The sequence below is a fragment of the Schistocerca gregaria genome, chromosome 4 (genome assembly GCF_023897955.1).
Source record: "Schistocerca gregaria isolate iqSchGreg1 chromosome 4, iqSchGreg1.2, whole genome shotgun sequence".
Classification (NCBI taxonomy): Eukaryota; Metazoa; Arthropoda; class Insecta; order Orthoptera; family Acrididae; genus Schistocerca; species Schistocerca gregaria.
The window spans coordinates 633,294,477-633,311,897 of NC_064923.1; positions in this window are offsets into that span (position 1 = coordinate 633,294,477).

A 17,421-nucleotide genomic window follows, 5' to 3' on the forward strand; every position below is an offset into this window, starting at 1 on the left:
CAACCCTACCTGGTGCGGATCCCACACTGCTGAGCAGTATTCAAGCATTGGGCGAACAAGCGTACTGTAACCTACTTCCTTTGTTGTCGGATTGCATTTCCTTAAGATTCTTCCAATGAATCTCAGTCTGGCAACTGCTTTACCGACGATCAACTTTATATGATCATTCCATTTTAAATCACTCCTAATGAGTACTCCCAGATAATTTATGGAATTAACTACTTCCAGTTGCTGACCTGCTATTTTGTAGCTAAATGATAAGGGACCTATCTTTCTATGTATTCGCATCACATTACACTTGTCTACATTGAGATTCAATTGCCATTCCGTGCACCATGCGTCAATTCGCTGCAGATCCTCCTGCATTTCAGTACAATTTTCCATTGTTGCAACCTCTCGATACACCACAGCATCATCTGCAAAAAGCCTCAGTGAACTTCCGATGTCATCCACCAGGTCATTTATGTATATTGTGAATAGCAACGGTCCTATGACACTCCCCTGCGGCACACCTGAAATCACTCTTACTTCAGAAGACTTCTCTCCATTGAGAATGACATGCTGCGTTCTGTTATCTAGGAACTCCTCAATCCAATCACACAATTGATCTGATAGTCCGTATGCTCTTACTTTGTTCATTAAACGACTGTGGGGAACTGTGTCAAACGCCTTGCGGAAGTCAAGAAACACGGCATCTACCTGTGAACCCGTGTCTAAGGCCCTCTGAGTCTCGTGGACGAATAGTGAGAGCTGGGTTTCACACGACCGTCTTTTTCGAAACCCATGCTGATTCCTACAGAGTAGATTTCTAGTCTCCAGAAAAGACATTATACTCGAACATAATACGTGTTCCAAAATTCTACAACTGATCGACGTTAGAGATATAGGTCTATAGTTCTGCACATCTGTTTGACGTCCCTTCTTGAAAATGGGGATGACCTGTGCCCTTTTCCAATCCTTTGGAACGCTTCGCTCTTCTAGAGACCTACGGTACACCGCTGCAAGAGGGGGGGGCAAGTTCCTTCGCGTACTCTGTGTAAAATCGAACTGGTATTCCATCAGGACCAGCGGCCTTTCCTCTTTTGAGCGATTTTAATTGTTTCTCTATCCCTCTGTCGTCTATTTCGATATCTACCATTTTGTCAACTGTGCGACAATCTAGAGAAGGAAGCACAGTGCAGTCTTCCTCTGTTAAACAGCTTTGGAAGAAGACATTTAGTAATTCAGCCTTTAGTCTGTCATCCTCTGTTTCAGTACCATTTTGGTCACAGAGTGTCTGGACATTTTGTTTTGATCCACCTACCGCTTTGACATAGGACCAAAATTTCTTAGGATTTTCTGCCAAGTCAGTACATAGAACTTTACTTTCGAATTCATTGAAAGCCTCTCGCATAGCCCTCCTCACACTGCATTTCGCTTCGCGTAATTTTTGTTTGTCTGCAAGGCTTTGGCTATGTTTATGTTTGCTGTGAAGTTCCCTTTGCTTCCGCAGCAGTTTTCTAACTCGGTTGTTGTACCACGGTGGCTCTTTCCCATCTCTTACGATCCTGCTTGGCACATACTCATCTAACGCATATTGTACCATGGTTTTGAACTTTGTCCACTGATCCTCAACACTGTCTGTACTTGAGACAAAACTTTTGTGTTGAGCCACCAAGTACTCTGAAATCTGCTTTTTGTCACTTTTGCTAAACAGAAAAATCTTCCTACCTTTTTTAATATTTCTATTTACGGCTGAAATCATCGATGCAGTAACCGCTTTATGATCGCTGATTCCCTGTTCTGCATTAACTGATTCAAATAGTTTGGGTCTGTTTGTCACCAGAAGGTCTAATATGTTATCGCCACGAGTCGGTTTTCTGTTTAACTGCTCAAGGTAGTTTTCAGATAAAGCACTTAAAAATATTTCACTAGATTCTTTGTCCCTGCCACCCGTTATGAACGTCTGAGTCTCCCAGTCTATATCCGGCAAATTAAAATCTCCACCCAGAACTATAACATGGTGGGGAAATCTACTCGAAATATTTTCCAAATTATTCTTCAGGTGCTGAGCCACAACAGCTGCTGAGCCCGGGGGCCTATAGAGACATCCAATTACCATGTCTGAGCCTGCTTTAACCGTGACCTTCACCCAAATCATTTCACAATTCGAATCTCCGTCAATTTCCTTCGATACTATTGCACTTCTTATCGCTATAAACACGCCTCCCCCTTCACTGTCCAGCCTATCTCTGCGGTATACATTCCAATCCGAGTTTAGCATTTCATTACTGTTTACGTCTGGTTTCAGCCAACTTTCTGTTCCTAGTACTATATGGGCGTTGTGACCGTTTATTAATGAGAGCAGTTCTGGGACCTTTCTATAGACGCTCCTGCAGTTTACTATGAGCACATTAATATTGTTATTCCTTGTTGCATTTTGCCTACTGCCTTGCCGCGTCTCAGGAGGCGTCTTGTCGGGCCTAGGGAGGGAATTCTCTAACCTAAAAAAACCCCATGTGCACTCCACACGTACTCCGCTACCCTCGTAGCCGCTTCCGGCGTGTAGTGCATGCCTGACCTATTCAGGGGGACTGTTGGTGTCCTTGCTGCCCCACACAAGGTTGTGAGCATTGGCGTCACATCTACCAGCAGTTGGTCACTTTGCTGTCTCTACCAGTCTCCTCACCTCAAAAGGAGGAGGAGAGCTGTCTTCATAAGGAAGGTATGCTAAGGCCTAAATACTTTCCCTCGTGATACCTTCCTCACATTGCTGCATTTTAATAGTCACTAAGTCCTTGGAGCAAAAATCCATCATTGGCATGAAAGAAATTCAATTTCTTACATAGATGCATGTTCTGGAGTTTCTTTGATTTCTAGCATAAATCAGCTTATCTCCAGTGCTACTGAGGCCCGATACACCCTCTTTATATAAACAGGGTTCTTGTATCAGGGCCATGTCCATTTCCTGCCTCCCCAGGCAATGGCTCAGGGCAGCGGAGGCCCCTTTACTGTGCTCCAGATTAATCTGCAGCACCTCCAGTCCCTGTCTTGCTGCCATCTTTGAGGTCTTTGACAACACTGGTCGTGACCTGTGAGAACACTAAAAACAATTTCAGGTCCTGCTCCCGCATTGCCTTCAGGGACTTCTCTCCGACCTCCACCACCAGCGTTCATCCTTCCGGTACAACCTTCTGGTTGATCACCCTCAAGTCTTTTGTTGAGACTTTTGGGTTCTGGGCCCCTATTTTCTCAAACAGAGTCTTAGGAGAGACTTCGTCAAGGATTTTTGGTACCCACATTGACACCTTTGCTGTCTTATGAAACTCCTCTGCAGCCTTGATGTGCAGCTTTGCATCTTCCCATGGGGATATCATGGGCACATTGTCCTTAAGCCATTCCACAATGTGCACCCTCTCACAGATAAAAATCAGGGCACCGTGATCTAGATAGACCCTCCTGAAGTTTGGTCCTGGGTCAGCATCCCCCCAATCTTTTCAAAGTGGGCCATCTGTACCAATTCCTCCTGCTGTGAGGTGATGGCCGCAAGTGGTAGCCTTCCTGGATAACTGCCATCCTAAAAACGGAGCCTGCAGTACTATAGGTCTGTTTCCCTATTTCTTGCCTCAGTTTTTTTCTGGACTCACTTATCCAGGGAGGAGGGAGTCTTAGATTCCTCCTTTATCCTCTTGCTACCTGTGTTTCACGTTGTGGGGGTCTGTGTATCTCCTTCAACCTGAGGCAGTTTTTTCCTGGGGGTTTTAGGTTCAAGTTCCTTTAATTCCCTCCACTTGTCTTTAGGAAGCCATTCTTTCCCATCCTTTCTACTCTGTTCCCTGAGTAGTTTCCTCCCCTGGGTGCCAGACAAGGTTTTGATCTTAATCTGGTCTAACTTCTCGGTTACAGTCCCCACTTCTGGCTCAGGCTAGACCATGATTCAGTAGTGGGAATGTCTACCATTGGTCCTGGCCCCAATGTTTGGGTGTCTGAGGTCTCAATTTGCCCCTCAGTTTGTTTTTCTTTATTTTCTTTAATCTTGTCCATATTGGTCTTATGAGATTTGAGGATGTACATGGTCCACACCACGAATACCCCCACGGTGCAAGGCTACTTACTCAGGTAGGTCACCCGGTATCTCTGAGGCTCCATTTGTGAGACATCTTTCCATGTGTCATGCACCCCTCGGGTTGGAAAGGGAATTGGGTAGGACTGGGAGTGGATAGGGAAGATAGGACATTGTGGGACAGTCTTAGTCTGATCCATTAGCAGAGGCCTTTCTGGCAGTAGGTCCTCTACCTTCAGCATAGCCCTCAGCTTCACGCAGATACGCAAGCCTTTCCACCAGCACGGACAGTGCTTCATCAAGGTGGTGTCCCCTGGAGAGGTGTGGAGGCCCATATGAAGCAAAGGTCACTGAGCAGTCATTAAAGACAAACTGTTGGTAGCCCCTTGGCTCATCTGGTCATTCAGCTGTTCAAAAGTTGCACATTTATTCACTCATACACATCTCCACAACTATCATTCAGAGCTATCATTTATGGCCTGTGATGCACCACAGTTGCCTCAGTGCCAGTTCTGGATAGCACCATTTTGCCACACACAGTATGCTTTAACTGTGGAGGCATGCAAACAGTTTACAAACTTAACCATTTTGGAACCGCTTCTACCCTAGGCCTGAAAGCTAATGATTATACCCTTCTGGATGTCAGGTAAACTACTCTGTTTCCACATCACAACAATGACTGCACTCTATTACGCATCCCCCCCGCTGCCCCCCAACATTCTTTATATGCACTGCATTGGTAGTGCTGCCACCTCCTATCTGTGAATGGTTTTTGCTTGCCAGTGTCAAACATATGCAGTGCTAACATTAATGCGAGTGGACTGTGTATATGACAGTACTGAGTTAGTAGTTGTTTTCTTTGAAATAAATGAAAATATAAATGTTGAATGACATTGAGAGCATTTTCAGAATGATAAATCCCTAAACCCTGATTATTTTGGTGGGGTAAAAGATTCAACTTTAATCTGTATATTATCATCAGTAATAAAATTTTCTACAAGTTTAAACCAATTCTACAAATATTACTACCAATTGTAACACAAATTACAGTTCAGTCTATCATCACCTTTGGTTAATACCCTGTTGCAGTCACCTGCCAGTTACTACACCTGTTGACCACAGTGGACTTAAGTCGGGCCACTACAACAAGTGCAATGTGAACTGACTGACAGATGTCACACCCACAACTACCTGAGGGAACCACCATCTTTATAAGGGCATACATGGGCCTCCAGGCCCTCAGTCATTACATGGATTTGATACATGTAAACTACTTTTATCGTATTCCTGTTGATGTCACTCCATGACCCAATAAATTGTATCTCTTTTATGGCCATGTGTGTCCTTGTGTTCCTATTCAGAATATAAATAGTGAAGTTGATGGTTGAGTTTTCGGTGTTTAGGATTCTGTGCTTTTCGTGCTGTTTCGTTGTTCCATCTAGGCTTTACTCCAGTCACTTCTGCACCAACAGCAGGTGCAGACAGTCATGTTGAAATGATTGTTGAACTCGTTGACTCAGGTTCAGCAACTGGTTGTTCATCTACTGCCATTTAACCCCAATGATGGATGTGCAGAAGAGTGGGATGGTTACGAGGAGTGACTTTGTCAACATTTTTAGGTATTCTGGGTAGTCCACACAGAGGTTTTTTCATTACATGTGTAGTTTGCTGTCCTTTTATCAACACAAGTGAACACATGTGGCTGTTGTGTGTGTTGAATTCAACTAATGTCAAAAAAAGCTACAGCAATCATATCAAGCTTGAGTAGCCAAGCTTCACTGCCTCAATTGTAAGTTTAGGCTCATCACAGCTAAGTCTCAGTATTCTTATGCAGACACCATGATAAGAGACATGACCATTTGTTTGGCACCATATAACCAGGTGCGTATAGGTGCCCTTCAGTATAAGGATCCTACATTAGAATAGGCTTTAAATTTTGCAGAGCCGTTAGAGGTTTGCTGCCCCACAAGCCGACAGGCTGTAGCCTTGGAGCGATGTTTCCACTGTTGACAGCATGCAGCCCCAGCATATCGAGCCTAGTTTGGTAGCTGCAGTACAAATAAGCCAACCAGGCTGATGTAGAACACGCCGGCAACAGCAGGAACAGCAAACACCACTTCCTTCATGCCCCTCTTGTTTCATACACCTTATGCGGGTGACCTGTCTCAAATGGTGAAGCTCCTGACGTAAATGTAAAAAGAAATCACATAGCACTGGTTTTCATCCTCTACCTCCTCCCCATCACTTCTCCAAGAGTCACTGCAGGAACCAATGAATGTTGATATTCACACTGTTTTATCATTGTGTTTGCTGTTATCTGCAGGCCAGAACAAAATTTTCATTGAAGTGTGCATGATGGATAAGCCATTAATCCTGTAAGTCAACACAGGGTCTGCCGTGTTCCTACTCAACTCAAAGACGTACACCAGGCTAGAGTCACCACCGTTGGCATACACGGATGGACAACTGGTAAGGTATAACAAACAGCATATTCCTATTCTTGACTAAATCATGGCCAACACAGTTTACAAGTCAGATGTCTCTTCTGTTGCATGTCATGTCATGTTATGTTATGTTAACCAGGGACCTAGAAACGACGGAGAGCCTCCATCCTCGCCGCAGCCGCAGTGGTCCACAACCCCATGACGACTACCGCAGCCCACTTCACCCCTCCACCGCCCCACCCCGAATCCAGGCTTATTGTGCGGTTCAGCCCCCAGTGGACCCCCCCCCCCCCCCAGGGAACGTTGCGCACAAGACGAGTGTAACCCCTATGTTTGCTTGGTAGAGTAATGGCGGTAGAGCAATCACCGACATAATGTAGCTGAGGTGGAATAAGGAGAACCAGCCTGCATTTGCTGAGGCAGATGGAAAACCGCCTGAAAACCATCCACAGACTGGCTGGCTCACCAGACCTCGATACAAATCCACCGGGCAGATTTATGGCAAGGACCGGCGCTCCTTCCCACCCAGAAAGCCGTGAGTTAGGCCGCACGACCAATCGGGCAGGCGATGTTCTGTTTCATACTTGTTGGTTAATTATGTGAGTACTGAAAATTTCTTTCAGTTAGATGCCTTTGCTTCTTTTGGTTTTTCTATTGCAGTCGTGGTACATCTGGTGTCAGACCAAGTGCCTTATCATGAATTTGATTCCTTGTGTTCTGAATTTTCTGGTCTGTTTGCTCCACGGTCAGGCAGTGCAAACAATTACAAGGCATTCGTCACCCTCAAAAACCCTCCACCCGCCTTCATTTTTTTTCATGGATGGCCAGTGACAGTACCTTTATCTAACCAGGTTGAGACAAAGCTCAATCATTTCGTGTCATTGCGGGTGATTAGACTGATTTCCTCTAGTCAGAGGGCTACACCCTTAGTGAGCATGAAGAACCTGCCTGGTCAACTTCAGCTATGTGGTGACTTCAAGGTCACTATTAATGCACAGGAGTCATAGACACTTACCCCCTATCTTGCCTTGAGAAGCTGCTAAGAGAGTTGTCCAGGAATCAATTCTTTTCCAAAATTGAATTTTCCAAGGAATACCTTTGGTTTCCACCTGGAAGAACCATCAGAACAGTTGCTTGTCATAAACATGCCTTTGGCTTCTGTTAGTATCAACAGCTAATTATTAGCTGCTAATATTTGGGGTTCCTAGTGCGCCCGCCATCTTTTAATATTGTTTAGATCAGATTGTCCCTCCTGCATTAACTGTCTTGATGATCTTGTCTTGACAGGTACTCCCACATAGGACCACCTATGTAACCTCTTTGTTTACTTTTTCTACAAGTCGTGAGCCTCAAATGTAATTTCGCTAAGTCTCAGTTTTTCCAGCCTTCCATTGTTTATTTGGGTTTGAATTTCCCAGCAGGGTGTGCGTCCCATGAAATAACATGTCACTGCCATTATGGCTTTGCCATCTCCATCTGATATACAAGAACTTCAGGCATTGCTCAGTAGAGTGGTGTACTCTCACAAGTTTATTCCCAGAGCAGCTACTATTGCCCACCCCTTGCGTCTGTTGCCTCAGAAAAGTGCTCCTTTTGTTTGGTCTGCAGCCTGTGAGCATGCTTTTGTGCAGCTTAAGGACAGTCTTCATTCTGCATCGTGTCTTGCCACATTTCAATGTGGCGAGCATCTAGTCCTGGCCATGCCTCCAAACAGCCTATTGCTTATGCACCAAAACACTCTACTCAGCTCAGCAACTTTATTCTCTGGTGGAAAAAGCTCTTGCTATTATATATGCCTTAAAAAAATCATATATGCCTTAAAAAACAAACCGTTATCTCTTCATGCGAGGAATAGACGGCGTGTTGCAGCGAGTGAGGGGATTTATATTTGGGTGAAAGTTGAAGGCCCGTTTCAAAATAGATTTGATTTGCAGGGTGATATTTGTATTTATTATCATAGTTGAATGAAGTTTTTCCTTTCCCTTATTCCTTATAAAAAAATAAAAAATAAAATTAAAAAAAAACTACACATTGATCTTGCTAAAAGCCGAGAAGCGATTCTTCTTGGTGTTTTAGCTCTCAGGGGCACTCTGGGATGCTCTCTGTGTGAGGCACCTCTGGGCATCTCTGTGAGCATACATTGAGATACATTACTACTTACTGTAAAGAAGAAGACACATTAATTTTGGCCTGAATTGCTGGTAATGTGTGCATGAGGTGTGCTTGCTTCTGTGAATGAATGGGGTGTGTTTCTCTTTTTCTGATGAAGGCTGTGTTTGAAAGGTTATGCATAAGGGCCTTTTAATTGTGCCTGTCTGCAACTTAATGTCTCATCTTTACAGTAAGTAGCAATCTATCTTTCCCTACATTGTCAATATTCCTTCCTAGAGTTTCCATTGCTTTAAAAAATCCATGTGTTCTTGCATGGTGCAAAACTGAATTCAATTACCAACTAAAATTCCTTGGTATCACTGTTTTGTCCATTGGCATCCTTATTAGAAAAAGCTGCTCCCTGTTTTCATGTTGGATTCTCTTTGTCCCAATCCAATTATGATACCCATTTTTGACCCATGTCATAAATGTGAATGTAATTGCTCTGTACCTTCTTCACATGGGCCCTGATCCCTCATTCTATCAAAAAGAACTGCTGTGCTTTCAATTGGTTACTGAGGCGAGCCACACAGTGGGCAGCATCCCCATCATTAGTTCCTCGACATTGCTTCTGTTGTGGCAGTGGACCAGGTGCCTTGGCAGCCCATACATATGATACAATAAGGATAGACTAACTCTCTTCTGGTCTAGGCATCGGACCTGCTTCAGAATTTTTATGCACTACACCATTGCCCCTGCCTCTCAGATGGCATTATTCTTCTTGTCGGTGGAAGGGGTTTCTTTCTGCGACCTGGTTGCTGCAGCTCTGTGGCAGAAGATCCTCCGCTTATTACATCTGCTCACTGGGAGATCTCTGACACAAAACTGTTGGTGCAGCACCATGTGTTTTGGCTGCCTGTCGATCATGAGGTGGAACACTTCTGCATGACATAGTGATAGTTCAGCAGTCAGTGCTGACAATTTGTTTTTGCTATGGCCATCCCTGCACAGCCCATATTGCTTTCTTTAGTTCTTTTTAGATACTTCCTAGTTATTGGCAATTGATGCTTTTTTTTTCTTTTTTGTTAAGTCATTCATTATCCATCTCCAAAAGTAGACACAACTGTCAATGCCCGGCCAATGATATTCTCCATAGAGGGCTTGCCTTGCATCCTGGTTTCAGACAACAGTCCTCAGTTTGAAGCACAATCTTTCAAAGACATATGCACACACAATGGCATCTGCCACATTATGACACCTCCCTTCCATCTGTAGCCAACAGGTGAGGCAGAACGCCTTGTCCGATCATTTACAATGTGATAGGAGTAACAGTGGAATGGGGAGCACATCTTTTTCAAGAAAAGGTAGAAGCAGGAAAGATAGAAAACAAATCAATAGCTGTTGACAGCTGAGTCAAAGAAACATGAGAAATCCTGTATCATAACAGAGAACGGATTATTAGCCATACATTGGGTCCTTAATAAGTTTAAAAACTACCTCTTAAGTCATAAAGTAATCATATATACTGACTGCAGAGCATTATCTTACATTCAAAAATGTATGCTTTATCACAACAGAATTACCAGGATGGCATTTTTATACTACTTCAGTAATGATGTAAAATACATTCAAGGCAAAGAAAAGGTAATACCTGCTGATCTCTCAAGAATACCAATAGGAAATGACACACAAAACAGTACAGGGGATGAAGAAAATCAGTTTAAAATTATGTATTTAAAGACAGTAAAAAGCAATTTTGAAAATTTGCAAAAATTTAGTAGAAATCAAACTCAAGATAACAACTGCAGACTAGTTAAACATTCTCCAGAAAAAAATGAAGGAGAAACAACTGACTAGAATGATGTTCTCTTTAAGGGAGTATTGTTTAGAATGTACAAGCCTGACTTAGAGATTGGAAACTATGCTGGTCAGAACAACATACTGACACACTCATAACTTACATTCATGAAAGCATTGGACACTGTGGAACCATTAAAAGTACACAGAAAATACAAGAAAACCTATATTCTTACAATACTGCTAGGGGGGAAAACTTGCTACTTGTGAGAAAGGTCAAAGAGTCACAGCTAATAACCAAAACAGTAAGTGGTTGATGCAGTACATATTGTCAGAAAAAAAACTGGATCTTACTGCAGTCGACATAAATGGACTTCTACCAAAATCAAAAGGGGGTTATTGCTATATTTTTGTAGTTGTAGACTTTTCTCAAAACTGATCAAACTATACCCACTAAAGAAAGTGACCAGTAAACAGCTGATTACAAAATTTACCAGTGAGTATTTCAGCGAAGTTGGGAAACCTAAAGCTCTCCACTCAGCTAATGGGCCACAGTTCACATCTTAAACTTGGAAGGATTTCATTGACCACACCAGAATTAGACACATCTTAAGCTCAGTCTATCATCCATCCAGCAACCCATCTGAAAGATACATAAGGGAAACTGGAAGGCTTTGTAGAACCTACTGTAATGAAAACCATGTAGATTGGATAAATTATTTCAAGTTATCAGATTTGAAGATATCATGGATAGTCTGCAACATACATCAACTGGATGCACACCCTTCAAAACCATGTATGACAGAAGACCAGTAAGTTTCTTTACAGAAATTATACAATATCCAGCTTGTAGAATCATGTCTCCACAGGAAAGGGAATTCAGTCTCAGGAATACTATGAAAAAACAAGGAGAAATAAGAAAGGAAGGCATGACGCAAAAGGCAAGTTTTCAGAATTTAAAGTGGGTGGCTTGACATTAGTGAAATCCCAGGAAAAGTCAATTATAATGACTGCTGAAATAAAGAAATTTTTCAACATATTTGTAGGTCCCTTTGAGGTAATAGAAAATCCACCTCCTAATGCATATCAATTTTTGCATCCAAAATCCAGAAGGTTATTTGGATTACACAGTGTCACTGAGCTAAAGCTGTACAAGTATGATACCTAATGAGAAAGCCCTGCCAGATGAACCCTGCATCAGTATATGGACAAAAATCTATAACTTATGGAAACAAACTAATCTACTTACCAGTGTATTCTATTTGGCATAATGATCATTCAGCAAAATATTTAATGACAGTTTATACATTGTCTTTATTATGGAAATCACTAATGTCTGTTGCATAAATGTCTACTTATGAAAAATTAGGTAACTTTAAAACAGTAAACATAAATTCAAAAAGAAATAGCTGAGGTGGGGGAAGGTCAGACAGACATTGTTAGCTGTGACAACCATTGGACTTTTAAATATATTATGAAAGCTACAACAATGTATGGAACTTGTGGGAGGAGTACATATCAAACCAGAGGGTAGATAATAACAATTTAGCAAAAAAAGTGTATACAAATTTATACATGGACAGGGCATATATTTTAATATGTTAAAGAGTAGAGGAATTTAGGTAAGTACTTGTCAATGGATTGAAATGTGTTTAAGAAAAAATTCCTTGTGGATGCAGAAGATGAGGAGAGTCTTGTTTTTGGTGTAGAAAGGCACCTGATTAGTGATTTTTTTAATGCTTTGTGTTGGGTAACAATAAACATGTTCTGATACTAAAACAAGTGAAATAGTAAAAGCTGAAGTCGAAATGTAAACTAATAACATAATGTGCATAGCTTAAGGAACACTATCATAAAACATGTATAAGAAATAAATAAGAAAAAAGAAAAACACAGATGGAAGGGAGGAGTATCAAATTATGCAGAATATTAATATTCGATATCTGTTCTACGGAACACAAAATCTATTTCCGTACCTATGAATTTGAAACAAATGTATATGTACTTCCAACATGAGCTCAGTATTTGTTTCCTAAAACACGACACAATACCAATCAACATTATACATAACTCTCAGTGTTCTACTAACCATGTGTACCAATAGGTATCTGCACTACTGACACTTGTATCAAAAATACTTTTTTTTTATCTAAGGGAATGCTTAGTTTGATTAATCATTTTAAAAAAACGAGTGTTCGTAAAAAGATTTCTGTCAGAATATAGGGGGAAAAAAAGTCTCTACTCCTGAACAATGCACAATGAATGTGAGAAGAATTTGAACATGATGAATTATACCGAACGAGAAAGCACTGGTAGATAGACAGAATAAAAAACACACAAACACACACACAAATTTCAAACTTTCGCAACCCAAGGTTGCTTCATCAGGAAAGAGGGAAGGAGGGAAGGACAGGGAAAGACGAAAGGATGTGGGTTTTAAGGGAGAGGGTAAGGAGTCACTCCAATCCTGGGAGCGGAAAACCTTACCACACACACACACACATATCCATCCGCACATATACAGACACAGGCAGACAAATGTTTTTTATATATACATATATCCCACTTGGAATGTTTCCCTCTATTATATACCAATTCAAAAATGAATCATAGTATACCATTCACTGAAACACAACATTATTAATTACATAACACAACATTGACTTTGAGTCCGGGATCATAAACTCGTCCACATGCTGGAGCTGTCAGAAACTAAATGAAAACCAAGTAAAAACATAACACAAAATTGACTATGACTCTCCTGTAGCATTGCCCAGGAGTAGAACATTCAAAGGTGCTCAAAGTGGTGAACCTGAACACCAATACACTGGTGCACTCGTTGAATGAAAGAATTGTTTGCTGCTTCCACTGTTGTCTGCTGAAGAGAATTACAAGCAAGCACGATACGTTCCTGCATGTCCTCTGGAGTTACTGGAACATAGCGATAGACAACGTCTTTAAAGCATCCCCAAAGAAGAAAGTCCAGAAGATTTAATTCAGGAGACCCTGCAGGCCAAGTAACTGCTCCTCCTCGACGAATCCATCTGGCAGGATACCTTTGGTTCATAATACGACATGTACGTAAGGCATTATGTGCTGGACATCCGTCATGTTGGTACCACATACGAATTCTGGTCCTTAGCGGCACTTCATCCAGAAGAGGACGAAGGATTCGTCTGAGGAAGTTGGCATACGCTGTGCCGTTTACACTACCATTGATGAAATAAGTGCCAATAGTTATAGTACCAAGCATCCCACATCAGATGTTAACTCTCCATTGATGCTGATGTTCCACCAGTCTAAGCCATCGTGGGTTTTCGCTGGACCAATAATGCATGTTCCTTGTGTTTACCTGTCCTTTGTTTGAGAAGGAACATTAATCAGTAAACAGAACACTGGAGAAGAAGTCTGGGTTGACGAGAATTTGCTGATATGCCCACTGACAGAGCTTTACAAGATTCTGGAAATCATTCCCATGCAATTCTTGATGCAGGTGTACATGATAAGGATGGAACTGGTGACGTGTAAGAACACGATGTACAATGGTTTTAGGAATGCCAATCTCCTGTTCAGGCTGTCGTGTGCTCATATGTGGATTCCTAACAACGGAAGCGAGAACAGTAACTTCGGCAGCTTCGTATGTGCGACTGCTACGACGATTGCGTTGCTGTGGGTTGAAACTTCCCGTTTCCTGAAGTACCGCAGCAAGACGAGAAAACATCCATCGGGAAGGTGGGTTCTTGTCCCGATATCACTCTCTGTGCAGTTCCGCTGCCTGCGTAGCATTTCGCCTACCTTCAACAAAAACAATAAAAGAAACGTCATGTCGATGCAGTTTGTAGGAAGGACAGCCCTTACTTTTTCCCTACTCTATACAACAGTATTTAAAAGGACTAAACTACTGTACTAAATGTACCCGTACATAAGAAAACAGTATTGCAATTACTGTTCTGCTAACTTACATTCCCCATAGATGAATAACATTTCTACCTTCTCTCCGTTGGTGTACATTCTACTCACACAGCTCTGGTTGACGGAATGACGGGTGTGCATTCTACTTATGTTTACATTTGTCCGCTGTCTACATCTACATGGATACTCTGCAAATCACATTTAAGTGGCTGGCAGAGGATTCATCGAACCACCTTCATAATTCTCTATTATTCCAATCTCGTATAGCGCGCGGAAAGTATTAACACCTACATCTTTCTGTACGAGCTGTGATTTCCCTTATTTTATCGTGGTGATCGTTCCTCCCTATGTAGGTCAGTGTCAAGAAAATATTTTCGCATTCAGAGGAGAAAGTTGGTGATTGGAATTTTGTGAGAAGATTCCGTCGCAACGAAAAACGCCTTTCTTTTAATGGTTTCCAGGCCAAATCCTTTATCATTTCGGTGACACTCTCTCCCATATTTCGTGATAATACAAAACGTGCTGCCTTTCTTTGAGCTTTTTCGATGTACTCTGTCAGTCCTATCTGGCGAGGTTCCCGCACCGTGCAGCAGTATTCTAAAAGAGGACTGACAAGCGTAGTGTCGGCAGTCTCCTTACATTTTCTGGAGTGTCCTGCCAATAAAACGCAGTCTTTGGTTAGCCTTCCCCACGACATTTTCTATATGTTCCTTCCAATTTAAGTTGTTCGTAATTGTAATACCTAGGTATTTAGTTGAATTTACGGCTTTTAGATTAGACTGATTCATCGTGTAACCGAAGTTCAACGAGTTCCTTTTAGCACTCTTGTGGATGACCTCCCTCTTTTCGTTATTTAGGATCAAATGCCAATTTTCGCACCATTCAGATACTTCTTTTAAAATCGTTTTGCAATTTGTTTTGATTTTCTGATGATATTATTAGTCGATAAACGACAGCGTCATCTGAAAACAACCGAAGGCGGCTGCTCAGATTGTCTCCCAAATCGTTTATATAGATAACGAACAGCAAAGGGCCTATAACACTACCTTGGGGAACGCCAGAACTCACTTCTGTTTTACTTGATTACTTCCCGTCCATTACTTCGAACCGTGACCTCTGTGACAGGAAATCAAAAATCCAGTCACATAACTAAAACGATATTCCACGAGCACGCAATTTCACTACGAGCTGCTTGTGTGGTACAGTGTCAAAAGCCTTCCGGAAATCCAGAAATATGGAATCGATCTGAAATACCTTGTCAATAGCACTCAACATTTCATGTGGCTAAAGAGCTAGTTGTGTTTCACTGGAACGATGCTTTCTAAACCCATGTTGACTGTGTGTCAATAGATCGTTTTCTTTAAGGTAATTCATAATGTTCGAACACAATATATGTTCCAAAATCCTGCTGCATATCGATGGTATTGATATGGGCCTGTAATTAAGTGGATTAGCTCTACTACCTTTCTTGAATATTGGAGTGTCCTGTGCAACTTTCCAGTCTTTGGGTACGGATCTTCCATCGAGTGAACGGTTGTCTATGATTGTTAAGTATGGAGCTAATGCATCAGTATGCTCCAAAAGAAACCTAATTGGTTCAAACGGCTCTGGCACTAAGGGACTTAACAATTGAGGTCATCAGTCCCCCTAGAACTTAGAGCTACTTAAACCTAACTAACCTAAGGACAGCACACACATCCATGCCCGAGGCAGGATTCGAACCTGTGACCGTAGTGGTGCCAGACTGTAGCACTTAGAACCGCTCGGCCACTCCGGCTGCCTGGAACCTAATTGGTATACGAGTCTGGACCAGAAGACTTGCTTTTATTAAGTGATTTAAATTGCTTCACTACTCCAAGGATATTTACTTCTATGTTACACATGTTGGCAGCTGTTCTCGATTCGGATTCTGGAATATTTACTTCATCTTCTTTAGTGAAGGCATTTCGGAAGGCTGTGTTTAGTACACGGAGATAAAAAATAAGAGGAGTTGTCATGACGTCACAAACTTGAAGCCGACCCAAGTGAAGATCCACCATGTTAGCAACCCCAAAACAGTCGCTTCTGGTGGTTTGATTCCGTGTAGTCGTGAAGTGTTTTGATAAAAAAAAATGCCGGCTTCCGTCACTTACGGGTGTACTAATCGTTCTGATTGTAGTCTAAACTTTAAACAAATCACATTTCATTCGTAAGTGGGCTTATTTAGGCGCTATTCTTATATACTCTTGCAATTCTGATGCACTATAAAGTTTTACAGTATGGTCTTATTTCTGTGATTTGACTTTAGATTTCGTATCAACCCAACGCGAAGAGCTCTCTGGAGGTGAGCAATACACTTGGTTTTCATTGTTTGGTTATTCCCAAGTAACCGAAACGTCCTGACAAGAAATATCCTGGATATGGGGACTAATGTTTTAAAATGCAAGAACTTAATATAAAAGTAATGTAACTACATTTACTTAATTAAATCTTCATAAAAATGTGCAGAACACCTGCTACAGTGGTTAAATTATAAGTACTTAAAGGGTTACATATTTGTTAAAGCAAAGTTCCCTACCTAAAGCCAGGCTTAGATAATTACATTAATCACTGTGTTGTCAGGTTATCCTGTAAATTACTGTTATTTGCCACACTGAATGTCATTTGGTAGATACAATTTAAAAACAAAGCGGTTGTGTTAACTACGTTGGGCCTGACAATCTCAAACTCAGTTCTTTTCCTTCATATTTAACGAATCTTTCACTTTGTTGACATGACAGCTGGCTTGTTTATATCATCCCTGCATACATCTATGGGACACCAAAGAAAACGAAGTAAGTTTCTTGCAAACTGGAACATTAAAATTTTGCAATTGACTTGAAAATACAACGAATACAAATTGGTGCCTCTAAACTATCAATCATTGCTTTTGGAGTTCTGGCTTTATCAATTATCGACACAAACACAATGAAAGTGAGTAGAAATGAATTAGGAAAGCACGCTTTTCATGGCACATACTTCTCATCTCGGTTATTCGAAGTGTATAAACAATTACAGTACTGAGGCCAAAAGCGTCTTATTTTCGTGTCGTATTACTGTACCGAATGCGCATTTAAGACCAGAAAAACGTTTGAAGTTGCGTTCCTTATGCTTTGT